Source organism: Sciurus carolinensis, chromosome 3 (assembly GCF_902686445.1).
Source record: "Sciurus carolinensis chromosome 3, mSciCar1.2, whole genome shotgun sequence".
Lineage (NCBI taxonomy): Eukaryota > Metazoa > Chordata > Mammalia > Rodentia > Sciuridae > Sciurus > Sciurus carolinensis.
The window spans coordinates 128,645,238-128,663,608 of record NC_062215.1 but is presented as its reverse complement, the minus strand read 5'-3'; the positions used below and the strand labels follow the sequence as shown (position 1 = coordinate 128,663,608).

Below are 18,371 nucleotides of genomic sequence, written 5' to 3'. Positions count from 1 at the left end.
TTTACTCTTTTATTTATTTAGTACCATATTGTAAATTATTAAAGAGACAGGTGCTCCTTGCAACACAGTTTCTATTGTTTTGCTGTCACTGGCAGAGGATCAATGTGCTGACATGTATCTCAACTACAAATTACAATTTCACCAGAGACTCATGGAGCTGGAACATTAGAAAGAGCTGAATTCTGTACATCTTTCTTTAGTCTAGCTATGGAAATAGATACCCCAAAAAGAACAGCTCTAATGACTAGGGTCTGAATCCTTCTCCAATAGGCATATCCAATTACAAGTTAAATGACACAAGAACGACAGCTTAGATACAATAAATGCAGTCTTTCACCTCTAGATTGAATTTAATCTACTCTAAATGACATTCTGACTTCATATCCTATGGAAAATCAATTATTCAATGTCTTTTCAGGGTTGGTTGTTGACTGCATGAGAATGGTTGGGATTATCTAAGCTAGAGACAGAGTTAGAATATCTCATGGATCACACCTGAGGCATGACAGGCATGGGAAGTGACCTGCAAGCCATGGAGCAAAGAGCTAAAAAAAAAAATTCCAAAAACAGTAGCCAGGTGGGAAAACCAGATATCAGGCACCTCCTGATGCAATGAGCCCATGGAGAAATGTTTAAACTAACTCTAGTTGAGCCTTATATATAACTTAGTGATGAGGAAATACAGAAAATAGAAGACAATAGACATCTTGAGGAAATATCTGACAAAATCAGAATATGAGGTTTTTCTATTAAAAATAAAAATTCTGAGATAAAATGGTAAAAATATGAATATGGACAGATTATTAAATGGTATTAGGGATCCATTTCTAAATTTGTTTGATAAGATTATAATGGTTTGGCTATGTAACCTCATCAATGGATTAATCCATTGATGGATTCATAGCTGAATAGACTATTGGGAGGTGGTAGAAACTATAGGAGGTGGGATCAAATGGAAGGTATTGGGTCCTTGGGCATGTGTCTGTAGGGACTATATATTATCACTGGACCTTCCCTCTCTCCTCTCCCCGACTGTCATGATGTGAGCAACTTTCCTCCACCATGATTTTTAGCCATGATGTTCTGCCTCACCACAAGCCTAAAAGCAATGGAGACAGCTGACCATGGACTGAAATCTCTGAAACCATGAGTCCAAAAAAAAAAAAAAAAAATCTTTCCTTGTTTAAGTTGATTTTCTCAGGTATTTTGTCCACGGTGGAGGATAATTGACTAATGCACATATATAGAAAGTAATATTAAAACATACATGCTCGGTATTTGTGTTAATTCTATTTTCATATGATCAGAATTTTTATTTAAAAAAAAAAACTTTACTGGGCAGAGAGGTCTTGCCATTCCTTGGATCAATCTTGTCAATGGCATAGGTAACACTGATAACATTCCACAGAAACTCTGAAATCTTGTGGTCTTTGTCCCCTGAACCTTTTCCCCTGTCAGCAGATTTCGGCTAATTCTACCCTTGACCATTTTGATAATGTTTTTACAGGACCATGTTGATTTTTTTATACAAGTCTTCAGTTATGCATCTCCTTTACCTTTTAAAAATACTTAAAATTGTTATCAGAAGGCTCCATGAAAACAGTATTGCTTTCTCCATTTGTCTTCAACCCTTTTGGACTCACATAGATGTTTTATATTTGGAATTTTTCCCTTGATAAACTTTGGAGACTTTTCTTTCTACACTTTAAGGCTACAAGATTCTTCCTAAAACCAAGGCAGCTACCTCTGCCCACTGCTCCCCTTCAGGATGGCATGACAAGGTGGAGTACAACAGTCAATCAATCCCAAGTTTTAGAACTTCCAGTTCATGAACGAATTCTTCCTTATAGCCCAGGATTAGGTGCAGAGTAACGGTTTCCAAATTTCAGCTCTAATTTCTGAAAAATTAAATAGTCAACAAAAGAAGCAATAAATTTAGCATTGGGTACTTTTTAGCCCAGATGATTCAGCAGATATGTGAATACCTAAATTCCCCAGAACTCTGTAATCTGCGAAAAGTCTAAGATGCCCTTTCCCTCCATTTGGCCATTTGCTCTTACTCTTTTATTCTAACTTAAATGCTATACTCCCTGTCCTTAATTTTCTCAGCTAGTCCTTAAGAACATTCATCATTAGTCCATTTTATCTCTTGCCCCTTTTGCCCAGGATTTCCAAGCAAATGAGTAACAGAGTCACAATTATAAAATAAAATTCTCCTAACTTCCTGGGAGAGCTGACTCCACTATATTATATTTTTCTTCCTTCTGACCAATGTGGTAGAACAGGTTAGTAAGAGAAAAACTCTCATTAGAAACAGACTGTTAGGTCCTATCTTTTAGGACGACCTGCAGGATCAGTGAAGGGTTCTCCGAATGCAGGCCCTGGGCTAGATTAGGAAAATTAGAAATGGTAAAAATAAAGACAAAGACTCAATTATGAATGGAAGCAGGACACAGTAGGTAAATCAGCTCTGATGGAATCCCGGTTTAACAAGGAGCAAGGTCCCACATGTTTATTTTATAGGTTTTAAATGTCAAAGGGATTCACTGTGAAAGCCTTTTTTGAGGTAAACAGGCTGAAGTTTAAACAGCAAAACAGCTAGTTGGGGCTTATCAGTTTGCTCCCATCTCTTCTACCCCCAGGTGACTGGGATTTGAATTCAAGGCTTTTGAACTAGTAAATTCCATGACAAGCATGGAATTCTCCCTATCAACAGGAGTCATCTGCCCTTGCACCAAGGATTCCCAGGAGAGGTGTCTCACTGTCCATAGTTCAAAGCAATGATTCATTAGCAGCTCCTGACACCTATCAGTGAAGAAAGGGAAGACCAGTCATAAACATCTCCTCTAAAAGATCAGGTTAAGTAAGGGAATGATGAATTCAATTCCAGCCTCTAATAGAGCAATCATAGTAGAAATACACCAATGAAGAGACTTGAAAGAGAAAGAAAGAAAATTTTATGTGAACTAAGCCCTAATCACAGATATGACTGCTACATGGTTGTGGAAATCAAACCTAATATATCTCTTTGGCTTTTTCTTGGGTTTGTGTGGTCAAATCAGTGTCCAAAAGGAGTCACTACTATCATACTGAACACGAGGCAAACACATTCAAAGGAGGAAAGGGAGACAAACAGTATTCTGACTGAGACCAGTGCAGTTTGCACTATTTACTTGTTTTTCAGTACACCTGTAATAAATTCAAATCTACTTTTAAAAGCCTGTGTGTTCAATGGATTTTTATTCAGTCATGAAGAAGAATAAAATAACATCATTTGCAGTAAAATGGATGAAACTTGAGAACATTATGTTAAGCGAAATAAGCCAAAATCAGAAAGTCAAGTGCACTATGCTCTCTCTCAAATGTGAAAGAGAAGAAAAAGGGGAAAGGCGGGGGGAGAGAATCTCATGAAAATCAAAGTGAACCGAAGGAAAAGAGGAGGGAAGGGAAAAGAGAGGTACTAGGGAATGAAATTGACCAAATTATGTTGTGTGCATGCATGAATATAAAACAACAAATCCCACTAATATGCAAAATTATAATGTGCCAATAAAATAATTTAAGTCTGTATTATTACTGCTCATCATATTAATCCCTTGGGTGGAATAATGAAGAGTCCCCACAGATGCCCTTTTTTATCTGGAGACCATTTGGAGTACAAAACTGTAGAACAGAGAGTGGGACAAGCACATTACAAGAGTACTAAAACATGTCATAAGTGAGGACACAGGGGGAGAGAGCATGCAGCTACTCTAAATGAGTATAAAATACTAGGTTCATATTTGTTCTGATTTGAGGAATTAAGGAATTTAGAAACATGATCTCAGAGCCAAGGTAGTGGTTTGGGAAAATACTGAAAAAGAGAGGACCCAGTTGTTTAGAAATGTTTCAGTCAAAGAAAAAGGAAAGAATATGGAAGCTACAGATGTGGACACTTGGTCAAATCTAAATATGCAATAGCTGGTTATTATACACTGACCTTATAAACATTTATTTAAAATAAATAATGTAGTGACTGCTAAAGTAACTGTGTCTCTTGAACCAATAACTGAATCATACTTGCCAGTGAAACAAGACAGAAGAGATCATTTAGAAACATTCAATCTGGAAAACTGCACACAAAATATTTATTGTTTCCAAAAGATAACTAAATGATCAGAAAATGACAGAGAATCAATTGAAAGCCCAGCTGATTTAATAAGACAATTCAGTAAATAGACTAAATAAAAGTTAAATCAGGAAAATCAATAGCATTTCTGTTTTGCCAACAACTATTAGAATGTTTAACAGAGGAAAATCCAGAAAATGACATCTAGCTGGTAATGCATGAATCAGTCTTGTTCAAGTTTCCAAGGAAAATTGCTATGAAATGCAGAGAAGATGAACAATGCTAAAATTAAGTCAATCAATCACAGGAATAAGGAAAATTGGCAATAATAGTAATACCTATGCATATCAAATAGCCATTACAGACACATATTTTGTATTATTTATCTTTTGTGACTGAGCAGTCAGTAAAGAGCGATTTATTTTCCACCTAGAAAAAAATAAAAAACTAAAGGATAAAGCATTTATTAAAAGTAAAGATCAAAAATAATTAAAATTTAAAGCAACGTAAAATTAGAAAATAATTACAAAATGAACATGAGTAAAAACAAAAATTTATCCATATAACATAAAATAAATGAAAAAAGATGAGGAAGAATGAGGGGTGATAATAAGGAGGAGGAAAAGGGAGAAAAGAAGGGGAAATGTTGAGAGAAAGAAAAGTGAGTCCTAAATAGAAAGTAGAAAACAACATGGATTTCCATATTAAGCAAAATACATAATTATGGCAACAATTGAAAATGTGTTAAAAGCAAAGGGATCACTAATTGACCATTAAAAAGAATATAACCAGACATTGTTTGCAAGGATCACACTAAAAAATGTGACAAAACATGTTTAAAATTTTAAACATGGAAAAATGTTTATTGAAAGAATGCAAAAACTAAAGAATATCAAACGTGCAATTGCAAAGATAATTAACCATATGTAAGAAAAATATACAAAGACTAATAAGAAAAAGTATAACTAGCATGAATCATTATGTATTAAATAACAGCAACAAGCAGCATAATATTGATATTTTCTAGAAAAGATAACAAGAAATTAAGAGAAACATAAACTTATAGAAAACAATTTCATCCCTTATCTTTAATCAGTTAGAGAAAAAATAGAAATTCTAAATTGAACAATAATATAGTTCTAATTTTAGACCTACATAGATCTTTTTGGAAGTGCATGGTTAACATTTATTTACCAGAAAAAAAAACTTCTTTCAATCAATAAATAATTATCAATATGTCCACTGGACATTATCAATATGACTCAAAGATGATGCAATCAAGTGTTAGGACATAAAGAGAATCCTAAGAATCTCCCCACAGAAATCGTTCTGACTGTACTATCTGAATATAACTAACAAAACTAGAATTCAATATTTATGTGCACACACACACACACACACACACACACACACATACACACACACCATCTCTTCCTCAGTCTTCCTAGGGAGATTTGAAGTCAAAACTGCCATTTAAAATATGTAGAAATTAATGACAATAAAAGCATTTCATAAAAATTTATGATGTACTCAGATGCCAATCCATGGTTTTAAATGAGTTCATTATTACACAGGAAATATTGTAATTTAATGATCAAAGCATTTGACTCTAGAAGGGAAAACAGCATTAAGTCCAGCACAGGTCCAGTTAGGATACAGAAAGTCAAAATAGGCCATACCTCTCACTCTAACAACCAAAAACAGATCAAATAAGCTGAAAAATCATAATTTTAGCCAATTAGAAATCTGAAGATAGAAAGAAACGTAAGCAAATTAACTCAAGAAATCAACAAAGCCCTTCATAAGAAAAAAGAGACCACAGCTGCTTACAGCCCAGGCCTAGTGACAAGAATGAGGACAAATGGACCACAGGTGGGTATAGGGAGGAATGAGCAGAACTTGTCACAAACTTCTAACCACCATAGTGCATTACACATTAGAATTCAAAGGAGGCAGCAAGAGAATGTGCCCATACTCACATGCCAGCCCTAACCCACAGTTTTTTTCTAGTAGCAAACAATTCCGCACCAACCTGAAGACTGGCAGTCAACACACAGAGAGATCACCCAGGGATAAGAAATCTAGTGGTTTCCCTGTAAAGCAATAAGAAATTTTAATTATCTTTTCAGTGTTGAATCTCCAAACACCACTAATTTTGAAGCCAGTGATGAAATGAATCAAATGAAAGGTGAATAAATGAATGAATGGCAAGATTAAGAATAATGTATGGCTACATTAACTTAGATGCATTTGTAACTACTTGACAAAATACGAGGCAAGTCCTTTTTAGGAGGTAAATGTGAACTTCGTGTCTAACATCCTTTTATGCAAAATGTTCTGTGCTCTATCAAACACTATAAGACATACAAAACAGCACGAAAATGTGGCCCTAGTTAAGATAGAAAAGTATTAATAAGAGAAGAAGACCCAGACATGGCTCAGATAATGGAATGACTAAATATGAACTTCAAAACATAAATACTATCAGATCCAGGAGAAAATATGGACGACATGCATGAAGAGATAATTTTAGCAAAGAACTGGTTCATGGATATATGAAACAAAGGAATTCTAACAATGGAAAATATGACATCAGAAACATTGAAGGGAAGTAACAGAGCAGACATTTCCCTCCTTATAATTGACCATTAACTAGGAGGTTAATCGTAGAGTGGAGGTGGTTTCTATTGTTGTTTTTCTAAGATATCCTCAAATTGAAGAAATTATTTTTCTAGTTTTCTGGGAGTTTATTTTATTGTGAATGCAAATTTAATTTCATCATTTTTGCAGTAATTTTTAAAATGCAGTTAACTTCAAAAGTGAGATTCTGTAGCATGACTCTGACTCACTTAAGCATGGTGAAATATTATTTGGGCAAAGGATGAGGGGATAAGGAATGATGATCCCAGGGGGACTGGGTAGCTACCAAGTCCCCCGGAGTGTGAGGCAGCAGCTGCATTGGAATCAGTTGCTAGAGGTGAAACTTATCAATGGAATTTAGAAATTATAAACCCAACTCCCCAGGAGTTGGCTCACTGGATACAAATGCAAAATAATGATTTAAAAAAAAGCTAAATATACAGTTCCTTGGTTATTTTTATCTATGATAGCTAAAAATCAAAGTAAAACAAAGTTTGGGGGTAGATACCAGGACTGCATCATGCTCAGTCTGTGTTACAGCCTCTAATCTTACAGTCATTACCAAAGGAAAAGATATTCTGAAAAAGCAAATTCTTTCTACTCATATTTTTCTATCCCTTTCCTTACCAAGGAAGTATTCAGGATAGTGGAGGAGACAAAATCTACTGTTAGTATAATGGGAAGGAGTTTCTCATATTGTGGATTTGATGTAGCATCAGCTTCCTGAAGACCCTTTATTAAATGAATTGGGAGATTGACAACTTTAGAAGTCTCCGTGGTTTGGAATATTACAGAATGGAAGAACGTGTTTGAGTTGATGCAAGATATGCAGTCACTACAGAACGATGACAGATGACTGCAGATTCCTTGGGCAGAAGACCCCACTCATATCTGGCAAGTAGATGTTTCCTAGTCCTAGGGAGGTCGTGACAGGAGCAGATGCTCTGAAGAGGGCTTGGCTTAACTGTGGTAAATGCAAATGCTCAAAACACCGTAAAAGGACTAGAACAGAATACATGAATTTTTACCACCAAATTACCTTCTTTTAGACTAAGGACTACAGTTTATAGTCAATAATATTAGAACAATTTAATGATCATTCTTAAAATGTTAACAATGGCTCCTGTGTCTGCATTTTCTTCACTGTCTGCAATTACTTACATAACTATGATAAAGAGCTAATATACTATATTATTAACCTAAGCACATACTTCACATTTATAAGATCATTTGTTTGCTCTCAATGTTCTTTTTCAAACTCTCATAGATTGGCATCTTCTCCATAAATGACTAAATGTCTAGTAATGCACAAAAACCTGCAATGATAATGAGCCTGATAATGTCGATAACAGTAACTGATATGCAGATGAGAAGTATACATAGCTAGTTAAGAACTTAATTTCATTTTACTATAAAAGAATACCTAGGAAAACTGAGAACAAAAGAAGGAAAGTTACTGGAAAGAAATTAATTATAGGGATTTTTTTAAAAGCAAGATTCAAAAGGTAGGTGGGAGGGGAAGCAAAGAAAGAAATCACTTAACAAAACCACTTTGTGAAACATGTAATAGGAAACAGGAAATGCTTAAGGCACAAATACGGCAGCAATTATATCTATATCTCCCATTAACTTTGCATTTGCTGCCTCAGGGAGTCTCAACCAACATTCCTGAGGGACACAGGTCTTGAAGGTTGATTATTTATTACTTTGTCCTTTTTCTCCTAGAATTATTAAATTCTCCATCAATGGTATTAAAACAAAATATCTAACATGGACAAGAAATTGCTAATAGTAGAAATTTTATTATTTTGTGGATGGATCAAGTATTTTGATTTTTACTGAGTATAAAGGGAGATGGCTGGGCCTTACCATTTTACATTATTTCACTAATGATAAACATTCATTCTTTTATATTTGACAAATGCTCTCATTTGGTACATATTTCCCATAACTCACAATACAATGCTAGCAATGGAAGAAGTACTAGAGAAACTACTCTCCTAGGCCAAGAGCATCCACTCTTGTAACCACCTGTGTTAAGACTGGAAAGGATACTGGAGTTTATCTGCTTGAATATCCTCATTTCGATCATGGAGAAGCTTCAAGTCCACTGAGATTCACCCAAAACCACACAGATGGTTAGCTGCAGATCTAGAGTGATGCTCCAACCTTCTCACTGCATTCTCTTTGCAACTCTCCAGTCTGTGTTTCTTGATCCACCATATCCCATTAAACTGGAAATCAATATGTATTATAGTTCTTCAGTAAAAGAGAATTAATGGGATGTCTATGTGTATATAGAAAGATTTTATTATAATAAATTGGCTCACAAGATTATGAAACCTGACAAATCCAAAATCTGCAGGGTGGGCTCACAGGTTGGAGACCCACTAGAGTCAAATGGTGCAGTTTCAATCTAAAGGCCTATGGATTGGAGATGCAAGACAACTGATGGTAAGGAAGAAGTTCAAGGGTGTCTTCTGGAGAATTCCTTCTTTCTTGGAAAAGCTGGTTACTCCCCACCACTCATTCAGGTCTTCAACTGATTGGGTAAGTCCAGTCCACATTTTGGAGGCAATCTGTTTTCCTTGATTTGATGAAAATGTTAACCTCATCCAAATATCTTCTCTAAATTGATGCATAAATTTAGTAATTACATAATTCCTCCAATAAATATCTTCCTTGTGGTATTTTGCCATTATTTCCTGCTAAGTAGGGAAATTTAAACAGAAGACAAAACTTGGTTTCATTCCTTTTTATTCTTTCCTCGTACTAACTAGAATAGAGGCATGGAAGGAAGAAGTGGTGAACATCCTCAGAAATGTTTAGGCAGGAATACTACAAGACAGAGGTGGGGACTGGGAAAAAGTACCAAAAAGTTGAAGACAATAAATGTCTTCAAAACACAGAGGTGTTCCCATTCCAACTATTATCTGTAGCAAGTGTGTGCAAATTACATAAATTCTCACATCTCTCAGTATCAGACTTAACTGTATTTGAAAGCACAATTGCACCGTATTTATAGAGCTGATGGGATGACCAGTTTTGCTAGAAATAAGATGGTCAAGCACAAGCTGTTGTAACTTTAGCTGTTTCCAGGTCAGCAGTACCAGTGGCCCACAGACAAGCAAAATGCAAGTCTGTGATGAATGCAGTGAAGATCAGAGACTGCCGTAAGTTTTAGATGCAGATGGAGAAACTGCATTCAAGAATTAAAGGAAGTTCACACAAGGATCCCAAAGACATATCTACCTCAACTAGTCACACAAGAAACCTTTGTTCATTTTCAAATTACATGGACAGGGGATGAACTTAATGATACCAACATTCTACCTCTGTAATCAGGACTGAGGTTTATAACAAGGGTGAGATCACTGAAAGGCAAGATTATTTATTATCTCTCATTTCTGCTTCTGGTTCATTTGACTTTCTGTTATGTATTCAAAAGCATTAAGTTTACTTATAATACAATTCAAGGACATTGCTTTATTGCAAAATAACTTGAATATGAAACTAGTCTTTTTAGGGGCACCATCTGTTGTTCATGACACTTTAAATGAAGGAGATTTCAGTTGCTAAATATTCCACAGAAACATATGAAGAGAATTCAAAGGTTTCTAAGAAAATACAATATCCCTTACGCATGAAATGAAACCTTTTCTTCAAAGAGTTTGCACTAACAAAGAAGTATTTAATTAGATTTGATATATATGGATTTTTTTCTAGGAAAGCAAAATAATACATAAATTAGATCAATTGTTCTTTAAAACAAGAAAAATGATGAAAGTCAGTGATATTTTTATTTATAGTCATATAGAAACAAAAACAAATGGAGATCAAGTCATTTGCCCAAAATGAAATGGCTAATTGCTTTGGTTCCCCTCACTTAAGATATAAATAGGAGTCAACCGACCAAGGACAGAGTTGAGCCTTGAATACCAAGTGGTCTAATGGCATTTCTATGGAGGGGTTAATCATACTCCCCAAGCTTTAGTGTCTTATTTTTAAATGACGTAAAAATGCTAGAACTTCTTACAGGAACAATTAATGAATACTAATTAAGATTCCAAAGTCCTTGCAAGTAAGAAGTTATCAGATAAATGTTTAGACATAAGACTGCCTATTAGTAATGTTTCATGCTGCTGGCATGAAGGGTTTTCAGGAACAGCTCAGTTAAACTATTACAAAAGAATTGGAGCTGCCATCTTTTGTGAACCACTCTAATCTGTAATAATCTATCCTGTCAATAAACCAGTTAAACTGTGGCTTTGTCAGAGAGCTGGGGTCAGAAAGTATTACTGTAGATTGTCATTTTGCTCTCTACATGGTGCACTACACATCATTTTAAAATGATATGCTGTGTTCAATATTTTATATGACTGAAGGATAACTCTAGACTTGAATTTATTGCCACACACAGTTACAGCTAAATCATATAACATTACTTCAAACACACTTTTCAAGATATCAGCTAGCATAACTGATGATAAGCCATTTTATATATAAATTCATTTTTGTCTCATTTATCAGTAGCTACTTTTTTGCTTTATAGTAACCTAAAAAATTTTATACCTCAAAAAAATTTTGACATCTTTACATACCATTGAATTCTGTTGGTGCTGAGTAAGTAAAAAAGAAAACCAGGACTTGGTCCCTTTAGAAAAATATTTTAAGCCTTCTGTTTTTGGTTTTAACTTGCATTTGCTATGACTTAGAGAAGAGCTCTTTGACTTGGAACAAAAATCAATGCCGTCTTATTGCAAACACTTGTTTTCAATATGACTGAGAAAAAAAATCCAGACAGAAATAATTTATTATATTTATCTCTGAACTACTGCTATCTTGTGTAAATACCAATTTATCATGAAGTTCAGCCAAAATTTTATTTAATTGTCCTCAATGCTCCTCACAGTGACTATTTTAACACTTAAATTTCAACGATAATCTTATATTCCAAGGTTTGAACCAATAAACTCACTCAACAAAAATCAATGTGGTGCTCTCCAAGACCTTGTATCATTTAGAATATAGAAAAGTCAATAAGCCAAGAGTCTGCTTATTTAAGGGAAAGAAAAAAATTTAGCTAATATGGGCAAAGATCACATAATGACTACAGAAAGCATTTATCCCTTGAAATTAAAATATTAAGTGATAAGCATCTGAAGACAGATTTGGTCTCAAAAGGTTTTTTTTTTTTTCTTTTTCTGAAAGAATGTTGATTGTCTGGCAAAGTAATTAAGAGAAGAGGGACCTAGTTTATATGTGTAGAAACTGCTGTTCTATTTATTTTCTCACAGTTGTAATGTGATATGTGATACAGGGCCCACTAACTAATTACTACAGTTTCTAAACTTCCTATATCTTGGGGTCATTCAGACACAATGATGGCTTTAACATACTAATAAATTATCAATGTAATTCTGCACAATTACTTCATACAATGTATGTTTGATCCATATGGCAGTATATTTTGATATTAAGGTCATATGCCAATAGATTATGATTAATAAGATATCATAAGTCTCCATAAGAATCATCTACATAAATTAAATCCATGATTTCTTACTGGGCATTTACCTAAGAATAACCTCCAATGGCACAGTATGTAATATTATAATCTTAGGCAGACATAAGTCATGAAGAAAGATGATCCAGAGAACAGAGGAGACACTTTTGTGTCTATCTCACTCAGGTAAAGATAGAGTCCACGTAAGACAAACTAATTGACATGTACTTCGTGTCCTCACTTCCATAAAATAAAAATGTTAACACTTGTCATAGCTCACAGGAATGTCAGCATATTCCAACTGTCTTGTTCATCTACACACAAGGAGTCTCAAATGAAATACTCCATATAAATTGTATTAAAGTGGTTTTGTTTTCCTATATCAATTTATATTTACCTACAAATTTAGCTAAAAGGAAGTCTTTAGTAGTGCATCAACTTTCTAAGACTAAAGAGGAAAATGATCTTAAGAATGGGGAAGGAATAGTGAAAGGCAAATAACCCTCCAGGCCTATTGCTTTTATGTAACACTAATGGTTTGCATGTGAAGAGTAAAGTGATGGTAATTATGTAAAAGAATGAGCTTGGCTTATCAGAAAGGGGAATTAAAGGCTTCCAGGAATGCAACATGTTAAATTATGGTAATAGCAACATTAATGATTAAAATGAAATCAAGTACTTAAATAAAATATAAAGAAATATTCTTTCTTCAGGTGAAAGGCATAACATCTTTGCAATTTTAAGACCTATAACTAAGATTTTCACAAGAGCTTCTGTTCCCCGGAACAGATATATAGACTAGTTTTATAGCTATCACTAACTTACATATATAATAAATCATCTACCAAATTGTCTATCAGCCCTTCTTAAAGTCATGTGATTTTAGCTAACAGCACCTACTATGTGTTCGGCTCTAAGTTAAGCTCTATCAGGAAAATTCTTAAAACAATTTATCGTTTGAATATTTCAAAGAAAAAAAAACTATGATCTATCAGAGTTCTGCATAACAGTTATTTTGATCTTAACTATAAATTCTCTTATTTAATTTCTTAGATTATATACAAATATTGAGAGAGAAAAGGATGGGCAGTGGACAGTAAAGGTCAATAAGAGGGTAAGTAGGACAGCAGCCTTTTTTAACCCGACTGACACATAGTAAAACAGTTTCTCAGAAAGGATGTAAATCTCCATCTTGCCCAAAGTGATTGGACTGCATAATCCTTAATCTGGCCCTCAAAATAATTGAATATCAAAAACCAACCAAGAGGAGCTGTCAGCTGCTCCTTCCAGGCCTTTAAGAGGAGGAGTACTGTAAGACTTAAACAGCACTCTTGCCCTTCCCAGGCACATAGTGTTCTTTCTGCCACTCCATGGAACATAAATCCCATCCCAACTCCTGCAGGACCAATATCTAAATAGAGGAGAAAATTTTATTTTCAGATAACATGATTTGTAACTACCTGTGACACATATTCACCCTTTGAACACATCACTACACCTAGAGAGAGGTAAAGAATGATTGGTAGTCCAGCTTGGGCTACAGTAAAGGTCCCTCTCAGTAGGTATGATTGGAAGCTCCACTAGAATTCTATGATCAAATAAGATTAGGTCTCCTAAAGGAAGTGTTGTTGTAGAACATGGGAAAAAGAATTCCAGGTATTTTTTAAGTATCCCTCTGGGTTGCTATGAGCCCTTATGTTTACACTAAAAACTGCTTTGCACAGTGCCCAATACATAATAAATGCTCATTAGATATTAGTTATTAAAGTGGGATCTCTCTCTCTCTCTCTCTCTCTCCAGATGTTTCTACTTTTACCTGTGAATAAGATTGACTGCCCTTTCAAAACTATTGAAAAGAGTTTTCTCTCAGTTTCCTTTCTTGCAGAGAAAAAAATGACATATGATTGGTAATGTTTAGCCAACCTAGTATAGCAACTCAGGAGCTAAGGCAGGAAGATCATGAGTTTGGCAAGAATCATATCAAAGTATCTTAATATGTGATTAAATATATATTAGGATTAATTAAGCCCCTTTGAACATATTCTTAAATGCATAAAATAAAGCCAAGCAGAAAGGACGGAAAGGAATAACAGCGGGAGATCAGAATAGAGACCGCATTCACAAGAAAAGTCTTTTATGAAGAGGCAAAATACTCAGTGTTTGAGGAAGGATGGGGGGGTGTGCATGGGAAGATATTATTTTGAAAAGAATTAAGATACACAAAGAGGGTATAGATGGATAATACATTTTCTACATTGTGAGTGACTATATGGGATAACTACCGAGGTCTCCACCAGCACCACAAAATCATGAAATTCTTTAAAACAAAGTCTCTTGCTCATTTTTAATAAAATGAAAGGGAATATGTATATTTTGGTATTTTATTTTTGTTTTTACCACTCAGATTGCACCCTGCCCTCTTCCTCTCCCAAAGGGAGAGAAGAATGACCCTCATGGGCAAATGGAAATTCAAGCAAGACAACACCAAAAGCCAGCTTCCCACTCGGAGACTGGGACCTCATCCTGATATTTTCTAGCACTCTGCATGCAGAGGAGTTTTCCGGGGGTGGGGGGACCCTATGGAAATGAACCCTGAAAATACAGCTTCAGGAAGGGGTTTTCATTTCATTCACACTTTATTTTGCTAATCCCTATAGAATTTCAAAGAATTTATGTAGAAAATCATTGAGCTATGTAACCCAACGTGTTTTCCTCAGAAAAGGGTATCAGACTATAGTAAGAAATCTGAATCTACAAAAAGAAATAAACAAATCAAGCCTTCACTACCACCAAGATAAAAGTACCCTATTTTCTGCTCCTTCAAGAATCCTGAAAATCACTGGGCACGGGGTGCACGACTACAATCCAAGCAACTCCGAAGGCAGAGACAGGAGGATCACAAGTTCAAGTCCAGCCTGAGCAACATAGAGAGACACTCAGTAACTTAGTAAGACCCTGTCTCAAAATGAAAAATACCCTCTTTTTCCTTTGCTGATTTTGGATTGTGTTTTTCAGTGTAATAAATCTTAACAAAGAGGGTGACTAAAAAAAAAAAAAAAAGAAAAAAAGAAAAAAAGAAAAAGAAAAAGGGCTGGATACTACTCAGTGGTAAAGTACCCCTGGGTTCAATCCACAGTAACAAACAAACAAATAAACAAACAAAAAGAATCCTGAAAATATAGAATTTAAAAATCTAAAATTTATTGAGGGAATTCTATTGATTGAAAACAGAATTCTACATTCAATGAAATTTTAAAATTTAAATATGTCAATCTATTCACACCAAAATGATATTTATTTACAGATAAAATTTTGCAATGTTCACAGCTAATATGACTACTCTTATATAATATATGAATAACAATTACAGGGATAATTATTGATAAAAAAAAAAGAGTCAGGGGTACACAAAAATTTTTGTGAGAGTTTCCAGGAATATGCCAAAATGCAAATATACCAAAAATGAAAGCCATGGAATTAAATGGTTTTCATTTTTACATATATATAATAAAGAATGGGAAGTGGGGATGCTTAGATTTTTCTCTGCTTAATGGGAGAACAAGAACTGCCTAAGAATTTGAACAAGCATATGTTAATGCAATGTAATTTTATATCTCACTTCAAGGCCTTTGCAAAATTTTAATTATGATTAAGAACAATGTACTGAAGAGTAAAAGTCATCTTATTAGCATAGTGTCAGGCAAGGGTCCAGGAAAGATAATCATATAGAATTTCCAAGGCAGAAATGGCCAGCAAATGCAAGAACAAGGGTTTTAGGTTATCTTCTGTTGTCTACTATGCTATAAACTATCACTAGGATTTCACTGTTCAGTGAAAGGGTGATTTATGTATGAGATGTATTGAGAAATAAAGCAGGCACATGGTCATTGATTGGCAAAGTTGGCAGACGTCAAATAGAAGTTTCAAGTGGGATATGACAAGCAGATTTGAAGTATTCAGTATGAAATCCTAAAGGAAGGATCTTGGTAGAAAAAGAGACATCCTTGGACCACTTCTCCTACATCTGGAACCTCCCAAGAAAGCCATGAAACTCTGGAAAAGGATATTTTTAGACTTCCCACCATAAGTGAAAATGGAATCATAGTTCATTCTATTAGGATATTAAAGAAAGATATTAATTGTATAACAAAAGGCTACTAAGGGGGTTTTAAGTTTATTGGATGTACTGATAAAGTAAAATTAGCACATTACTAGAATTCAGTGAGATTGAAAGATAATATTCTGCTGTGAAATCTGACTGCCACACAATGACCACATTTTCAACATGGTATGATTTCATAGAAATTTATGACTGGATTGTCCACTATTTCATATAAGACCATTTAATTTATCCATGCATCACTCATTTTGCTTTGAAGCAATTAAGGTTCTCAGTCACTGCTGTTTTTGCTTTTCAATGATAAATTAGAGTTATTTTCATCAATTAAGTTTGCCCAAAGTTATCATTAACCCCACAGTATGAGCTAAGGCACACATGCATCAACAGTACTTTCAGGACATATCTTTCCAATAACCAGATTTTAGAGATCAGGATTTACGGATTCAGCTCATGTACATAATTGTCCAGTATCCTGCCTCTAAAGAAAATATAAACCTAATGCAATACAGTGAAACTTCATATTTTGCCAACCAAAAGTGGGAATAGATTATAGTAGGTGGTTCCCAGATTTGCTAGCTGAACCTAAGAAGAACTCTGCAAAACATGTCAAGAATTATTGGTCTAGAGATACTTTTCAACTAAAGAGAAACATAACATTTTTCTGCATGATGGAATGAGAATAGAACAGGACTTGAACCATTATATTCTCACTTGGTCCTTCATAATGACAGGCAATTTTTTTTAATAGCATGACCTTTATTTGGGTTTGCTTTTGATGTTTCCTCCTGATTAAATTCAGTTTTTACATCCCTCACTGCACATTATGTTAGTGAGTATTGTTCTTTTTAGGGAATCACATTAGGGGGTATATGATATTGAAATGTCCCTTCATGGGTGACGTTAACTTTAGTTATTTATTTTTTAGTTATATATAACAGTAGAATTCATTTTAACAAAATTATAAAACCATGGAACATATCTTGTTATAATTCAGTCCCATTTATTCTCCTTCCTCTCCCCTCCCCCTACCCTGCTTCCTTCCCTCTAGCCTATTGATCTTTCTACAACTTACCCATAATTATTTTTTTTAATTAATTTCTTGTGGATGTAAAAGTGGTGAGATTCACTATGGTACGTACATATAGGTACATAGGAATGTTATATCAGATTCATTCCACTGTTTTTCCTTATCCCATCTCTCCTTCCTTTCCCTTAGTTCCACTTTGTCTACTCCACTGATCTTCTTCAATTCTTTTTTTTATTCCCTCCCTACCTTATTGTGGATTAGCTTCCATATATCAGAGAAAACATTCAACCTTTGGCTTTTGGGGACTGGCTTGTTTCACTTAGCATGATAGTCTCCAGATTCACCCACTTACAAATGTCATAAAAATCATTCTTCTCTATGACTGAGTGTTGGGACTAATGACACGTTAACTAACTCAGGCTGACTCCTTACTCCCTGGCAGGTGAGCAAGATCAAGGCCTCAAAGGCGGTTTCAATAGTTAATGACGATAAACCGGACCACCATCAGGGATTGGTTAACAACAGTTCTGCAAATGTGATCAGCTCGTGCTTACCATATAGTCCTATGGGACTCTCACCTGTGTGAACCCCCCATGCCTTGCTGACCTTTAAGCTAATTGGTTCCCGCCTAGCCTTCACCCTACATAAAAGCTGTGTGACTTCCTCAATAAACGAGTTCCTGTTGTGACTGGTCTCCCTGACGCGTCTGATTGTCCTCCACTTGGAGGGCTGCGTGCGGGCCGTCAGTCGGCCTTACCTATCCCGGTCTGGCCTTGTTGGGGAGTGTCCCCTTCCCTTGTCGCTGGTCAAGAAGAGCAAGGGGGCTTAAGACCCCGGCAACTGAGTAATACTCCACTGTGTACATATGCCACAATTTATCCATTAATCTGATGAAGGGCACCTAGGTTGACTCTAGAGCAGGTGGCATCACAATACCAGACCTTAAACTGTACTACAGAGCTATCATAAC

The 18,371-nt window shown here is 35.1% G+C and overlaps 1 non-coding gene and 1 pseudogene across 1 annotated transcript; both read right to left on the bottom strand.

Annotated features, from left to right (window-relative positions):
- LOC124979490 (14-3-3 protein theta-like) overlaps nt 1-18,371 on the bottom strand; it is a 69,818-nt pseudogene that overhangs the window by 39,906 nt on the left and 11,541 nt on the right.
- Nucleotides 14,650-14,862, bottom strand: LOC124981601 (small nucleolar RNA U3). Its single transcript, XR_007108099.1, has one exon. It is a non-coding gene; the product is annotated as a small nucleolar RNA U3 (small nucleolar RNA).